Raw genomic sequence first — 14211 nt, forward strand, 5'->3', positions numbered from 1 at the left:
TGTCAATTTCTTCTTTGGGGAGCGACTCGGGTCCATTAGCGTAATCGAAGCGTCCGCTTAAGGGAAATTTGGGAAAACCCAGACAATATCGTTTAAGTTGACTGAAGATTCGGGTGGCCCGCAAACACAGCGATACGCAACGTCGAGGTACCCGGGCTGTTTACCGAAAAGACGAGCCTCCTTCGAGCGGGACGCGTGGAAGCGATTCCTCTATCCATAGAAGCGAGACCGGAGCTAAAGGCCCATTCACACGAGCCACCTTTTTTGCCCAACTTGGATGTTGAGCGGAGTTGTTCACACGCTCGAGAGTTCGCGCGTTAACCGCCGAAGAAAATTACTCTTAATCTTAAAATAAACACATCTACTAATCCAAAATACGTAAATTTTGATTAATAAAGGTATTTAATAATTATTATATCACCATTAAGTTTCTCGTAATGAAAAAGATATGTTTGAAAATATTTCAATTTAAACATTTGAAGTTAAGATTTGGTCTTAGAAACCGGCCAAGAAAAGCTCGTGTTTCACACGCGGAATAAATAAATAATAATCAGCTAGGCTTAAACCCGAGGCACCACCTTAGGCGTAAGTCATCAAGCGACTTTTAAAGCTATTAATTCAGGTGGCCGGGTTACGAACTCCGTTAAATTGCGGTGCAGGTCGCGCCAGGAGGTAGGCCAACTATGCCATTTACCACCTTGCAAATTTACCAGTGACCGACAAATCCTACAAAGGCAGTTCAAAACATTGAAAATAATTAACGAAAATGTTTAGGTGTAAACTTTTAAATTCATAAAAATTCTACTAAAATTTAGTAGAGAAAAAATGTTGAGTATGATTTTGCTAACTTTAGGAATTAAGGTAAGGAATACTTGACCAAAACATTTTGGGTGACGCCACTGTATGTTGACCAAAATGTCGGTTCGTGCGAATAAGCCTTAAAATAGAGGGGGAGGGGGTGGGCTTTTAGAAGAAACCCCGATTAAACTTTTGAAAAGGAAGAAGAGACGCGGCCCGAGAATCTTGTAGTTCGTGTTAAAAGGAAAAATGAGAGGCTCAATCGAGGATGCGTTTCGCCCATTTTCCCCCAATAGATGGCGTTTCCCACGCGCTCTAAGAGAGAGCTACAATGCCCGCCTGTTCTCCAGCCCAGATACCCGAGATATTCCACAGAGTAGCAATTCCAGAGGGATCTCCACTACAGACCTATTCACACTACACATTTTGCCCAATACGATCCACAAACCAAGTTGCTCCTGGCGAATATGGGGAAATATCAATTTTCATAAATGCTTTTGCTTGTCAAGTTTTAAAGGACGGCCGGTTTTTGAGACCGAAATATTTAAATCGAATAATTTTTGTACACAACCTTTTGTTTGAACCAATCTTAATGAATATAAAATACCACATAGGTTAATTAAATTGAAATATTTTGTTGTAGAAGAAGATTCTTTTCAACAATTACGGGTAATTTTCTTTACCAGTTATCGCACGAATTCACGTCAACTTTTCGGTTTGCGAACCAGAAATTGCTCGTGTGATTAGGTTTGAGCTTCTTTCGAGCAACGGCCGACATCTCGATCAAATGAAATACTAGAATTTAGTAGATGCGAAAAGATATCCTACACTTTGATCTTAGTCAATCGACGAAGAAATTTAATTAAATTTCAAAGAAATTGTTTAATATTTAAACCAAATATTATAGAAGTTTTATTTAAGTATTTTAAAATGGAATGTTACAGAATTACATCAAATATAAAATACAAAGAAAAACATATCGATTAATGTAATGCTAAAATTTAAAATATTTTTTTTAAGAAATATAGCGTTAGACACACGAATTCAAAAATATACTCTTCACTAGTGCTCGGATTTCTATTATTTTTTATCCATGAATAAAATAAGCTCGGCGATATTTAAATAATATTTATTTAAATAACCAATAGTTTAATAAAAATTGTAAAATGTTTAAATAATCGAAAGTGAATAAGCCTATTATTTAAATAAACAAACAATTATTTAAATAAATGCCACTTTTATTCAAATAAATGCTTGGTTGCGTAAAAAATATAATTAAATAAGTTAAAATGATATTCTTTTTAACAACGTTTTTTAAATAAATCGGAAAATTTGTGGATAATGAATAAACAATTCCCAGCACTACTCTTCACTCGCTCGACTTATAAGATTGAAATAGAAAAATTTGCATTTACCGTAAACACGCTTAATGACAACAGATCCCTCTCAAGCTGATACAAAAAATTTGTCATTAAATGTTCGAACTACAACAACAAGAAATTCCCATTTTAAATTAACGGTCAAAGACCTTTAAATGACGACACGGAAAACCACTACGGAAACCAAAACCTTAAAAGCTTTTTAAATTCCCTATAGCAACCATATTCCTAAACACAATCGATACAAACAGAGGTTTATTACATATCTCTTACGTGTCAAGTATCCATACAGGATATAAAAATTAAACCTTCTCAGGCTCAATTATTACGTGTGAAGTATCCATAAAGGATATAAAAATTAAAACCTCTCAGGCTCAATTATTACGTGTGAAGTATCCATACAGGATATAAAAATTAAACCCTCTCAGGCTCAATTATTACGTGTGAAGTATCCATATAGGATATAAAAATTAAACCTTCTCAGGCTCAATTATTACGTGTAAAGTATCCATACAGGATATAAAAATTCAACCTTCTCAGGCTCAATTATTACGTGTAAAGTATCCATACAAAATTTACATCTTAGAAGATTTAAAATGTAAAAATTCAACTGCGTAAGGATATTTGATTGTTTATAAAACACATTTTACCTCTGTAATAACAGGAAACTATACGCAGGGGCGTAGCTAGCATGGGTGGCAGCCGATGCCGATATCATGGGGTGCTAATTACTAGTCAAAACAAGTAAAACGTTTTTTCGAATTTCTCTTAGTTTGCGTAATTTTTTACTTTTTTCACGGTCGGGTGTCACACTGAAGATTTAGGAGAATTTATTATGTTCATCGAAATATTGGTCTAGTTCCGCATAAAACCACGTATGTAGATGCTTAAAAAATAATAAAATAGTGTAAGTGAACCTCTATTCGAAACCAGGCTTAGTTTTAACTAGAAGCCGAATTAAACTTAGAAAGTAGCCAGCACAACCTCCGCTGTAAACCACGCCCATTTCTATGAGAATAATCAGTTTCCTGGTTATAGTGTTAGAAAATCATTACACGTAATGTATTTCGAAAATCAGCGGGAGCCCGCGAAGGTAGACGTTTCGAATGAAGAACATTATCAGTATAAACCGGTGGATACTTCTTTTAGACTTGTGATACTAGGAACGGTTGAAGGTTGAATGCGGAGGATGGCCACTTGGAAGGCGCGTACCGCCGTTGGTGGGGATCGATTCCATAGTCTTTTTGATCCAGTACAAAATAGCTTCACGGATTTCGGGTAGTGGTCCCGCTAGCTCTCGGAGGCTATCTTTCCCGCATAGCGGCTACTGCCTCCTCCCCGTTTGTTGCGCGACAGGGAAGCTTCGCTGCAACTCTAACGCCGTAAAACTACTCGTCCCATTTCTCCTGAGATGTATAAATCTGTAACAACTACAAGACATATACATGTATAAATATATTTAACTTACTTCGACAATAGATTTTGAGATACTTAGGAAACCAGATTGTATTACCAGAAGTGTATCCTTCTCTCATGGTTACTAGGGTTTTTCGCTTGAAACATGTACATGTAACTTCGATGGTCGCCGCTGATTATCCCTAGGCAATATAATAATTTGCACTTTACATTGCTAACCAGAGTAATACACGTGGTGAAGTTTAGGCTGTGATGCAGTCAGTGTTACATAATACCAGAAGTATGTATATATATGTATGTATATATTACATACTTCTGATATTATTTAACGTATATTACATACTTCTGATATTATTTAACATATATTACATACTTCTGATATTATTTAACATATATTACATACTTCTGATATTATTTAACATATATTACATACTTCTGGTATTATTTAACATATATTACATACTTCTGGTATTATTTAACATATATTACATACTTCTGATATTATTTAACATATATTACATACTTCTGATATTATTTAACGTATATTACATATTTCCTATATTATTTAACATATATTACATAATTATGATATTTTTTAACATATATTACATACTTCTGGTATTATTTAACATATATTACATACTTCTGATATTATTTAACATATATTAAATACTTCTGATATTATTTAACATATATTACATACTTCTGATATTATTTAACATATATTACATAATTCCGATATTATTTAACATATATTACATACTTCTGATATTATTTAACATATATTACATACTTCCGATATTATTTAACATATATTACATACTTCCGATATTATTTAACATATATTACATATTTCCGATATTATTTAACATATATTACATACTTCCGATATTATTTAACGTATATTACATACTACTGATATTATTTAACATATATTACATACTTCTGATATTATTTAACATATATTACATACTTCTGATAGTATTTAACATATATTACATACTTCTGATATTATGTAACACTGACTGCATTACAGTTTAATTTAATCGTAAGCTATAGTTTACGATTAAAGTATTCATTTCTCTAAAGTGTTAATTTTATTCGCTTGAAACATGGCTTGATAATTTTTTAAATGAAAATTAATCATGCAGTGACTTTTTAAAAAATTAGATAGTTAAATTATCGTTTATAAATAAGTAAATATCCAGTGTAATTATATACATTTAGAAGCTCAGTAGTGAAGCAATTTATGCATCCACGATTTGGCAGGAAATTCATGTCCATTGGAAACTGCCTCTAGCCTGTGAAGGTATATGTTCTATTTCAATGGCCTGGATGGATACTTATCTCGTAGAAGATATTTTATATACTTCAGCAACTACCAAGCTAATTCGTTAAACTTTAATTCTTCCCCGAGATGCGCCAATATCATTTATTCTTTACACTAATAATATCAATCCATAAATATGAACAGCATTAAACAGATTAAGCCAGTTAACGAGTAGGCTAAATAATTTCCATAAAAGATAATCATAGTTTACGACTTAAACTGAGTTTTAAGCTTTATTGTACCCGTGGTTTTTGTTATCCAAATTCAATATTTATCCAATATGATTAGAGCTCTGGGTTTGGATAAGAAATATCCGTTTTATTTGTTTTTATCCATAACTGAAAATTATTGGAATAAAAATCTATTTTTTTCATATTAAATCGTTTTATAACCGCGAATAATATCCATAACCGAAATTTTTATGAATAATCTAAAATCTTTCGGTTAATTCATCTGTTCCACCGTGCTCTTAATCCAATAATCATACTCGTAAAATGAAGCTTGATAACGATAAACTCAACACGAAACGAGTTTAAGTGTTTTTAATAATTAATTATATGCTCCCATTAAATATTCATCGTGATTTAGTTTTCATTTTGAAAGCGTTTCAATTTTCTCTTAGCGTTTGATGATATTATAACCATTACAGTGGTTGCTAGTATACTTTCGCAAAACCGCAACTGGGTGGTGCAAATGTGATAATTTGGCGTCAGTGTGTAACCACATTTCCCCTAATGTAATACAAATTATGGTTATTACGTTACCTATGTTCATAAATAGAAATATATTTTCATAAAAAGAACATTTCTAGGAAACGTTAAATATTTTTTTTCTAGGATCATTACCGAAAACGCATAAATATCCAGTTACTACTTACGTAATAAATTGCACCCTTCCATGATAATAGTTTACCGCGTTACTGTCCCCAAAACTTCGAAGACAAACTGCGTAAAAGCGTCAAAAAACGCCATCAAAAAGTGACGGTGGTGGCGGTTGGGTACATAAAAACCAAGGATATTTCACACGTGGGACAAACTATTCTACATTTATAAAAAGTAAAAGGTATATTCAAACCCACAGTCCTACGGCCTAATACAGAATTGTATTAGACCTCTGGGACGCGGTGAAAACGAAAAGCATACCTCTATTGCAGTATATAATGTTAAGGGAATACCTTACCGCCTGTTGTTTGTACTAAAAGTGTTCACTTCCTACCTGGAATAAAACTGCTTGCCTAGCTTTCCGGTATACTGAGATTTACCCTTCATCACAACACCTAGGAGCAACAAACACAAGGAGAACGCAGCTAGCCTTTAATCACGCTAACGCAATGTTGTGTACAAATTTCAGTGGGCGAACCTTTACGCTGAACGTTTTACGGAAAGGGGGAAGACAATTTCCGAATTTTCCCCTTCCGACGGCAGCAGGCGCTAAAGCGTCTAACCAATGAAAAATGTACGCGAGAAAATATACGACTTTTGACGGGTTGCGTTCTCCTTGTGTGGGGTGCTGTGTTTGTTGCTCCTAAGTAAGATCTATTGACCCATAGCAACACTTTCTACTCATCCTTAAAAGCCAGAATGAAGAGGAGTAATCGGATGTGGTTATAGTCATAGTCTCTATAGGTGTGGCAAGCTAGTAGTTTAATTTAAAATAAAAAGGGTACACTGTTATACTACCAGAACAGGGGAAAAACATTCACCACGAGTTTATTACAGCAACCATCACTATTCACGAGGACAGAATTAGATTAAAATAACGTAAGAGGACTTCACTAAATAGTCTGCCCCAAATTCCCAGACTACCCGGTTAATTTTCCATCAGGTTCGAAGATACAGTATAGGGGATAAAGTTATTTGCTTACTTCAGGGCCGAAAGTGTTCATATTTTGCTATGTTTCAAATTAATGGCTTCATATTCCATCTTTCAGTCAGCAATGGGGCATCCTACTAAGTAAGTTTTAAATTGCATTCGGGATTGTCGTCTGCTCAATCAAAATCCAACAGCTGTAGATTTTGGTCGCTAAAAGGCGAAATTACAAAGGTCGTCTACTATTTTCCCCCGCATTTAATTAAAAAATAGCGCAACAGATGGCACTAAACGTTCTACGATCGAAGACTACATTCTTCCCAACGTCTACTCTGTAGGTTGGCTTTAATACGATACGAAATCGGTTTAACCTTAACAGTCTGCTGCGAAAACATAGTGACCCAGACACCGTTGAAACCTGTTTTCCTTTTCGGGGAAAGATTGTTTTAAGAATTCCTCAACCCTCATACACACTGAAGCCAATTTCCGAGATCGGAAGTTTCACCCGCAGACAATAGGTTTTTTTTCTTTTGACCACCACCATACTGAGGACAGCTGCCAACTCTTCCAACAGCGTCCTACAAATGCGGTGGAAAACGTATTTGGTCGCGTTGTCCTTTGACTGAAACGAAGTCTGACAGCCAAGTTCATTTTGACTGTCGAAAACGTACAGCGCCGGCTGACCTGGCTAATCTCCTAACTCCGAATTTTAAATCAAAAGAAACTTTGTCCAGGACGTATTGACAAGCGAATGTCTCTACGACTTACTTGTACAAAGTTTTGGGACGATGCCCATGAATTATTTTACACGTTTATGAGGAAAGGAAGGGATTTTAATCAATATCACGTTAGTCATTCGAAGAGTCTATTCAAATGTTTTCGAAAGATGTAGACTGAAAGGACACACGCACCGAGTTTTAAAAATGCGATTAGATATTTATTATAAATAGCGTAAGCGAAGTAATTGTTTATAGTCCGGTTATCTACGAATCTGGGTGTGATTGCGTTTTTCGCGTTTTTTTGTATATTTCAGCCCGACTGATGAGATCACTCTGCAAGTTTTGTTTTGAATCATAAAGTTACATTTTGAATTAAAATTAGGAGTCGATAACATTTAACACAGAATCTACACAGTGATCTTGCTAACTTGCTAAGAGTCTACTCCTCGCGGATAAATTCAAGAACCACCAACGGATTCTTGACATTTCAAATATTCGGGCTTTCAACATTTCAAGTCTTTTCGGTTAATTTAAATTACTCAAACTTAAATTAAAATAGATAAGATCATTATTTACGTCAGACCTTAAAACTCTCGGGATAGGCCCAAGTCATCTAGCGACTTATAATGCCTTTACAGAATAACTTTGGGTATTTTATTTCTTAACAGGTTTTTGGCCGAATAACATTAGAGCAATTAAATTCTTAGAATAAATTACGTATAAACAAGACAATATTTAGGTAACTCAGAAACTATGCTGGAATTATATACTTACATTTAGTAACGGATGTAAGAACATTTTCGTCTATCTTTCGACAAAACGTGTACATTTTATACGGAAAAGTTTGATTTAGCTATTTTTTTAGATTTATTAACGTTGATATAACTTAATTTATCGATCTAATAAATTTAAATACAATCAATATATTATCAAGTACGTTCTTAGTAACCTAAATACGTTCCCGGTATTATCTAGAGCAAGCGTTTAGAATTTCAACGTTTCCCTTTAGAAATAGAGAATACTCTATTAGCTAATAGACTTCCATAAAGCCTCAATGGAGTTTTAAAGTTTTCATAGCAACGTTTTGAGATAAACGAGTCAACGACTAAATGCTTATAGTCCTAGCATACTTAAAAACGCTCTAGATAAAAATAAGAGTCACTTAACAGCATCAACATTATCCGCACTAATACTAGGTAATCCTTTCTTAAACTCTCGAATACCGCGGGGCAGCCACCACACGGGGAAACAAACGAAAAATAATATTTTTTTCTTTCCTATCAAGGGAGCAAAAACGCAATTTTTCTTTTTCGCTTGAGCGTCCCCCTTAATAACGCTTCCTTACCATATACGCACGCTTTGCCCTTAAGCCTACTAGAACACACGCAATTTCAGTGGCGCATTTATCGTTCGAAGTTCAACAAATAAGTGAAGTGAGCTATCTCGAGTCGGTGGCGCGAGTGCAAATTTCATTACTTCGAAGCGGAGGAAAGCAAATGGGACGAACCTTCATTTCGGGACTTTTTTCCCTCATTTCCCAAAATACACGACTGCAGCTAGTTCCCAAAGACGCACTCCATTTAGTCGATGGTGGAGCGGACGCGTCATAGACGGTGCCGAATTATATTCTGATAAAGGGACCAATTTCGTAAATTTCGTCTTGGTGGACATCATTGTTAAATCTACAGTGGTCCTTGGATATGTGCAAACTTAACTCCCATGGAGGGCTTAGAGGGGTAGTATATAGAAAACTTTACGCTTCGCTTTGTCGCTGTCTTTTCTAGGAATATGGAGCCCTCTATCTAGTGGGTCTGGAGGTTACTTAAATTTAAAATGAAATTAATATTAAATAAAAATCTACAGTAAAATTAATATTGAATAAAAGTTTACAATAAAATTAAAATTAAATAAAAATCTACAATAAAATTAATATGAAATAAAAATCTGCAATAACATTATTATATTAAATAAAAATCTTAAATAAAATTATATTAAACGAAAATTAGAAATTAATTTAATATTTAATGAAAATTAGGAATTAAATTAATATTAAATGAAAATTAGGAATTAAATTAATAATAAATTAAAATTAAGAATTAAGTTAATATTAAATGAGAATTAATAATTAAATTAGAATGAAATTAAAATTAAGAAATATATTAATTGTATTTTTATATACTAATTGTTTTCACCGTTTTGCACAAATAAAAAATAAAATAAAAAGTTAATATTGAAATATGTTCTCGCCAAATGTTAGGTTTCAGTTGTTGATGGTGACTTAAGCGCCGAACTATATTTTCCTTTTTTTGGCACCTTGTTTTTTAAAGTGCGCGAGCTTATTCCCAGTCGGTTGGACAATTTTTTCATTATCTTCCTTCTGTTTTCTATCTCTAGTACTTGGAACCTGGAATGAGAGACCCAATACGATAGTGACGAACACAATGATCCATTTACCGTGTAGCGTTAGCGAAGCCGTAGGTAGGGTAAGGGCAGAGCGCTGAAAAAAGGGCTTAGGTTTCACAGGATTACGCGAAGTAGAGTGACTGTAATAGGTAGTTGCCGATTTGTATGGATGAAACTCGCTCCAATGACTCCGTTAATTAGGCTATTGGAAAAGGAAGAAGGCAAATCAGATGGTTTCCAATTTTATTTCACCTTCTGAATCGATCCCCTCAGCTGCAGAGTTCTAATTTCCAATTTATTCCCGAACAAAAGTTTCCGATGGTAGGAAACGGAATCATAAGGAAAAATGTACCCAAAATTTCTACAGAAATTTTATAGAATGATAAACGGAATCCTATAAAAAGATTGACACTAAGTTTCTATAAAAATTCGATTGAATTGTAATTAGATCATATAAAAGAATGACACCAAATTTATATAGAAACTCTATTGAATTTTAATAGGAATCATATGGACAAATCTACCCAAAATTTCTAAAGAAATTCTATAGATTGGTAAACGGAATCATATAGAAAAATTGACACAACGTTTCTATAAAAATTCTGTCGAATTGTAACTATAATCATATAGAAGAATGACATCAAATTTATATAGAAACTCTATTGAATTCTAATAGAAATCATATGGAAAAATTAACCAAAATTTCTATAGAAATTATATAGAATTGTAATCGGGATCACCTAGAAAAATGGCCAGAAAACGTCTAAAGAAATTCTAAAGAACTTTAATTAGAATCATATAGAAAAATTGCACAAAATTTCATAGATGCTTTAGAAATTTTTACATTTTCTATTGACATAAAAAACCTAAAAGATTTTTGTGCCGAAAAATATAATAATAAATTGTACAGATATTTTTCTATAAAATTTTATAGAAAATATTTGTAAAAGGGGATCCGCTTTTGATTGACTAGTAGGGTCAAAGAAGATCTTGCTAAACACCTCACTGTGTAAATTTAGGAGCAAAACTTTCAACAACATTTATAAACATGTTCCAAACATTTATTTTAACTTTCATTCTTTTAGAAGAAGATATTAGATATTTATAAGTTGATGTTGCAAGAGCGTACAGTTACTTATTCGCCTCTGGTTGAAGATGTATTTAAGTCATCCTAAGAAGTCAATACATCGCGTACCTGAGGAAGTTCTTACCCCATCTAGTGTCAGACTTGGTATTAGGTTTTAAACATTCGCGGGATATTGCCTTAACTCGGAAATTGCAATTAGTTTCTATTTTATATAGAACCTTATGACGGAATTTTTACCAAAATTACTCTCTCAGAAACATTTGGAACTAATTTGATGAGATATAGTTCCACTGTGTGTCCATAGCGTAAAAGTATTAAGCCTCGCTTCATTGGTATATCGTTGATGCTTTAAGCGCTCGACTAACTTCCTCTTTTCAATGGAACAAAAAGCGACATTCGACGATAAAAGTGTACCGATTATATGTCACACGTGTAATATTCTCGGGTGTCGAAACACGTAAAACGGCGCGTAAGGTCCCCCTCGAAAAAAACTATTAGTCGGGCCTCATTAATTTTGGAGACCAGAAACCTGATGGCGGGGGGGGGGGGGGTTACGGAGACTCGACACTCGTGTAGCAATTAATGTATAGGCCTTTGCCGGACTTCAAAAGCGACCCATGACGCGACTTCGGGACGCGACCCGAGTAACGACAAATGCTAAGGCGGTGACCGTTGAAGCGTCGGAGTTGCGAGATACGTGGGCGGCTTGAAACATCGCTCAATTTGACATTTTCGACCCGGGCATTTCCGTGTCAAGGGCTAAAATACAGCCGGTACCACCCCGATCAGCCGCAGAGAGAGAGAGAGAGAGTAGGACCCTAGTTGAAAGATCATAAAACGCTAAATTTGTTTCTTACTAATAAAAAGCTTTTTATTCTTATTTTTAGGCGGCCACGATTACACCCACTCATCGCTAAATTAAATTCCAAGCCTATTTTAATAAAAATTAATTAATATAATTAATTCTACAGTTTCGGCTAGTGTTGCTCGAAAGTGTAAGGCAAAAATACCTACATTGGAAAGTATTGGTCAGTGTTTATGAATAATTTTCACATACGCGTGTCACTTGCCTTTCTTTGAGTTTTACCAAAAGTAATTACTGTATGACCACTCATTTTTGTTGAACTACAGACTAGAAGAAACTAGAGTTTGCTAATTTTCCGGAAAAATTAAATGAGGAAATATTTTCGGGAAATATTCCCTGGAGATAATTTTCCGAATTGCAGAAAATTTTCCACAATTCGGAAAAATAAAAAATGAAATATATATTACTTTTTAAGGGTCTTTATTCTAGACTAGTTTAGCGGTTTAGTTTTACCAAGAATGTATTTATTTATACTCAGGGAGAATGGATATGTCGAGACTATCGACGGACACGTTGAGCCCCTAACCCCGTCACGCTAAGGGGGGGGGGGGGGAAATGGAGGCGGTCTTATTTTTTGCGTCCTCGCTGCAGCGTTAATCGAAAAACGTAATTTTTAAGAACCAATGAGATTGCAGTATTATTTGATTTTATTAAATAGGAAGAGCATACCGGGGGGCCCAACGGGTGGAATTGGAGAAACGCTAAAAATAATCACGACATATTCATTCTCCCTGAGTATAAATAAATACAATCTTGGTTTTACTTTTGGATTCGAAAAAATGAAGCGAAAATGCCGCGAAATTTAAATTTGAACAATATTAGGTTAATTAAATCTTTTTTTTTTTCTATTTTCCAGAAAAACGGCCTCGATAATTTTCCGGAAAATTATCTGACTTAAAACTCTAGAAGAAAATATAGTAGAGGAATAGCAACTTTAGCTAGGTTTTAAAGTGTATCTAGAGGTTAAATAACCGGAAGTTATTAGGCCTAAGCTACCCAGAGGCGATAAATCAGGCGAGTTACTATTATCCTTTAATAATAATAAAGTTCAGACTTTGCCAATTTATGGAAAAAAAATTCGACGGGCTTTAGTTTTGCCATGGCAATCAAAAATGTTTTTTATTACTTAAAATCTACTTTTCTCTTTGAAAAATTTCAAATATTAAAAAATAAATTATATTAAAACAATTGTACATTGGGTAAATTCAGGTTAATTTGGGTAAATGCGTGTACAATTGACGTCCATATTCGTGCATCATTTGTAAGATTAATTGCGAGATAGTTGATATCATAAGAATATCATAAGGTCCCCATAAGCAAAGGTCTACCATAGGGGCCCATGTTAACTGCGTTGTCCTGGAGATAAGAAAATTAACGTACGACGATAGGGTAGTAGCGCCATCTTCGTTTTCAAAATTTCTACATCTAAAATATTCTCTTACTTCGTAGAGCCACGGCCAACTTTGATTTCGCGCTGCCGCGCTATAGCGGCCATAACAAAATTTTCAAATCCCATGTAAATAAGCGAAAGAAAATTGTCCCGCTAGGGCGCTACGTCTCCTCACAAAATATGTAAATTTTATTACAGGCAAAGGCGGGGGACTCGAATTAAATCCGGAAAAAACGTTTTCTCTCGTAATAACATAATTGTTTCGGAAAAAACACGTTGGCATAAATGAAATGAAAATAACATGTTTTAGAATTATGTTCGGGTAAAATTGCCAGATAAACTAAACTAATTAAAGGAAATGTGTTTTTTAGTCAAAGAGGGGAGAATCTCATATAAAGAGACGCGTAATTGATACAAGGCGCCATTTTTGAAAATCGGGCTTAGAAACGTCTCGGTAATTTTTGATTTATTGTTATTAATAATAAAACGTATATAAATATGAAACCATACCGTCTTGTACCTCAAATACAAAAAATATGACAGATTTGTCTTTTCACGAGTTCCCAAGCAATGAAAATCTTCGGTTATTATGGTTCAAAATCATTAAATGAAAAGATTTTCAAATGAGTGAAAATGGTAAAGATGTAGTCTACATTTCAAGGGCGACGATTATATTTCAGGTTTGTATCTTTATTTAAAAAAATATTTATCAGTCATGTTGAAAGTGCTAGTGCAAGTTCTTCAGGAGAAAAAATATTTCTGAGGTGGCTGAAGATGAAATCGAAAAAGAAATTGTAGAAATATAAAAACTCAATAAAAGTCACCATAAATAACTTGCAATCAAAAATTTGGCTTCAAAACCTAAAATTACAGGTTAATTAAAGGTTACCAATTTTCAAGGAAAAATGGTTTCCTCAAGCTCCCATCAAAGATGACACCGAAGAGATACGTTGGAAAAATTAATGGTGAAATGGGAGTTACAAAAGCCATCTCCTTGGTGTGATACAAGACCTTC

General features: G+C 34.1%; 1 protein-coding gene across 5 annotated transcripts in view; it reads left to right on the forward strand.

The window, feature by feature from the left end:
• LOC149940642 (potassium voltage-gated channel protein Shaw-like) overlaps positions 1–14211 on the forward strand; it is a 208664-nt gene that overhangs the window by 55619 nt on the left and 138834 nt on the right. The gene's annotated exons all lie outside the window — the stretch shown is intronic.

This window comes from Leiobunum rupestre, chromosome 6 (genome assembly GCF_980474605.1).
Source record: "Leiobunum rupestre chromosome 6, qqLeiRupe1.1.hap1, whole genome shotgun sequence".
Classification (NCBI taxonomy): domain Eukaryota; kingdom Metazoa; phylum Arthropoda; class Arachnida; order Opiliones; family Sclerosomatidae; genus Leiobunum; species Leiobunum rupestre.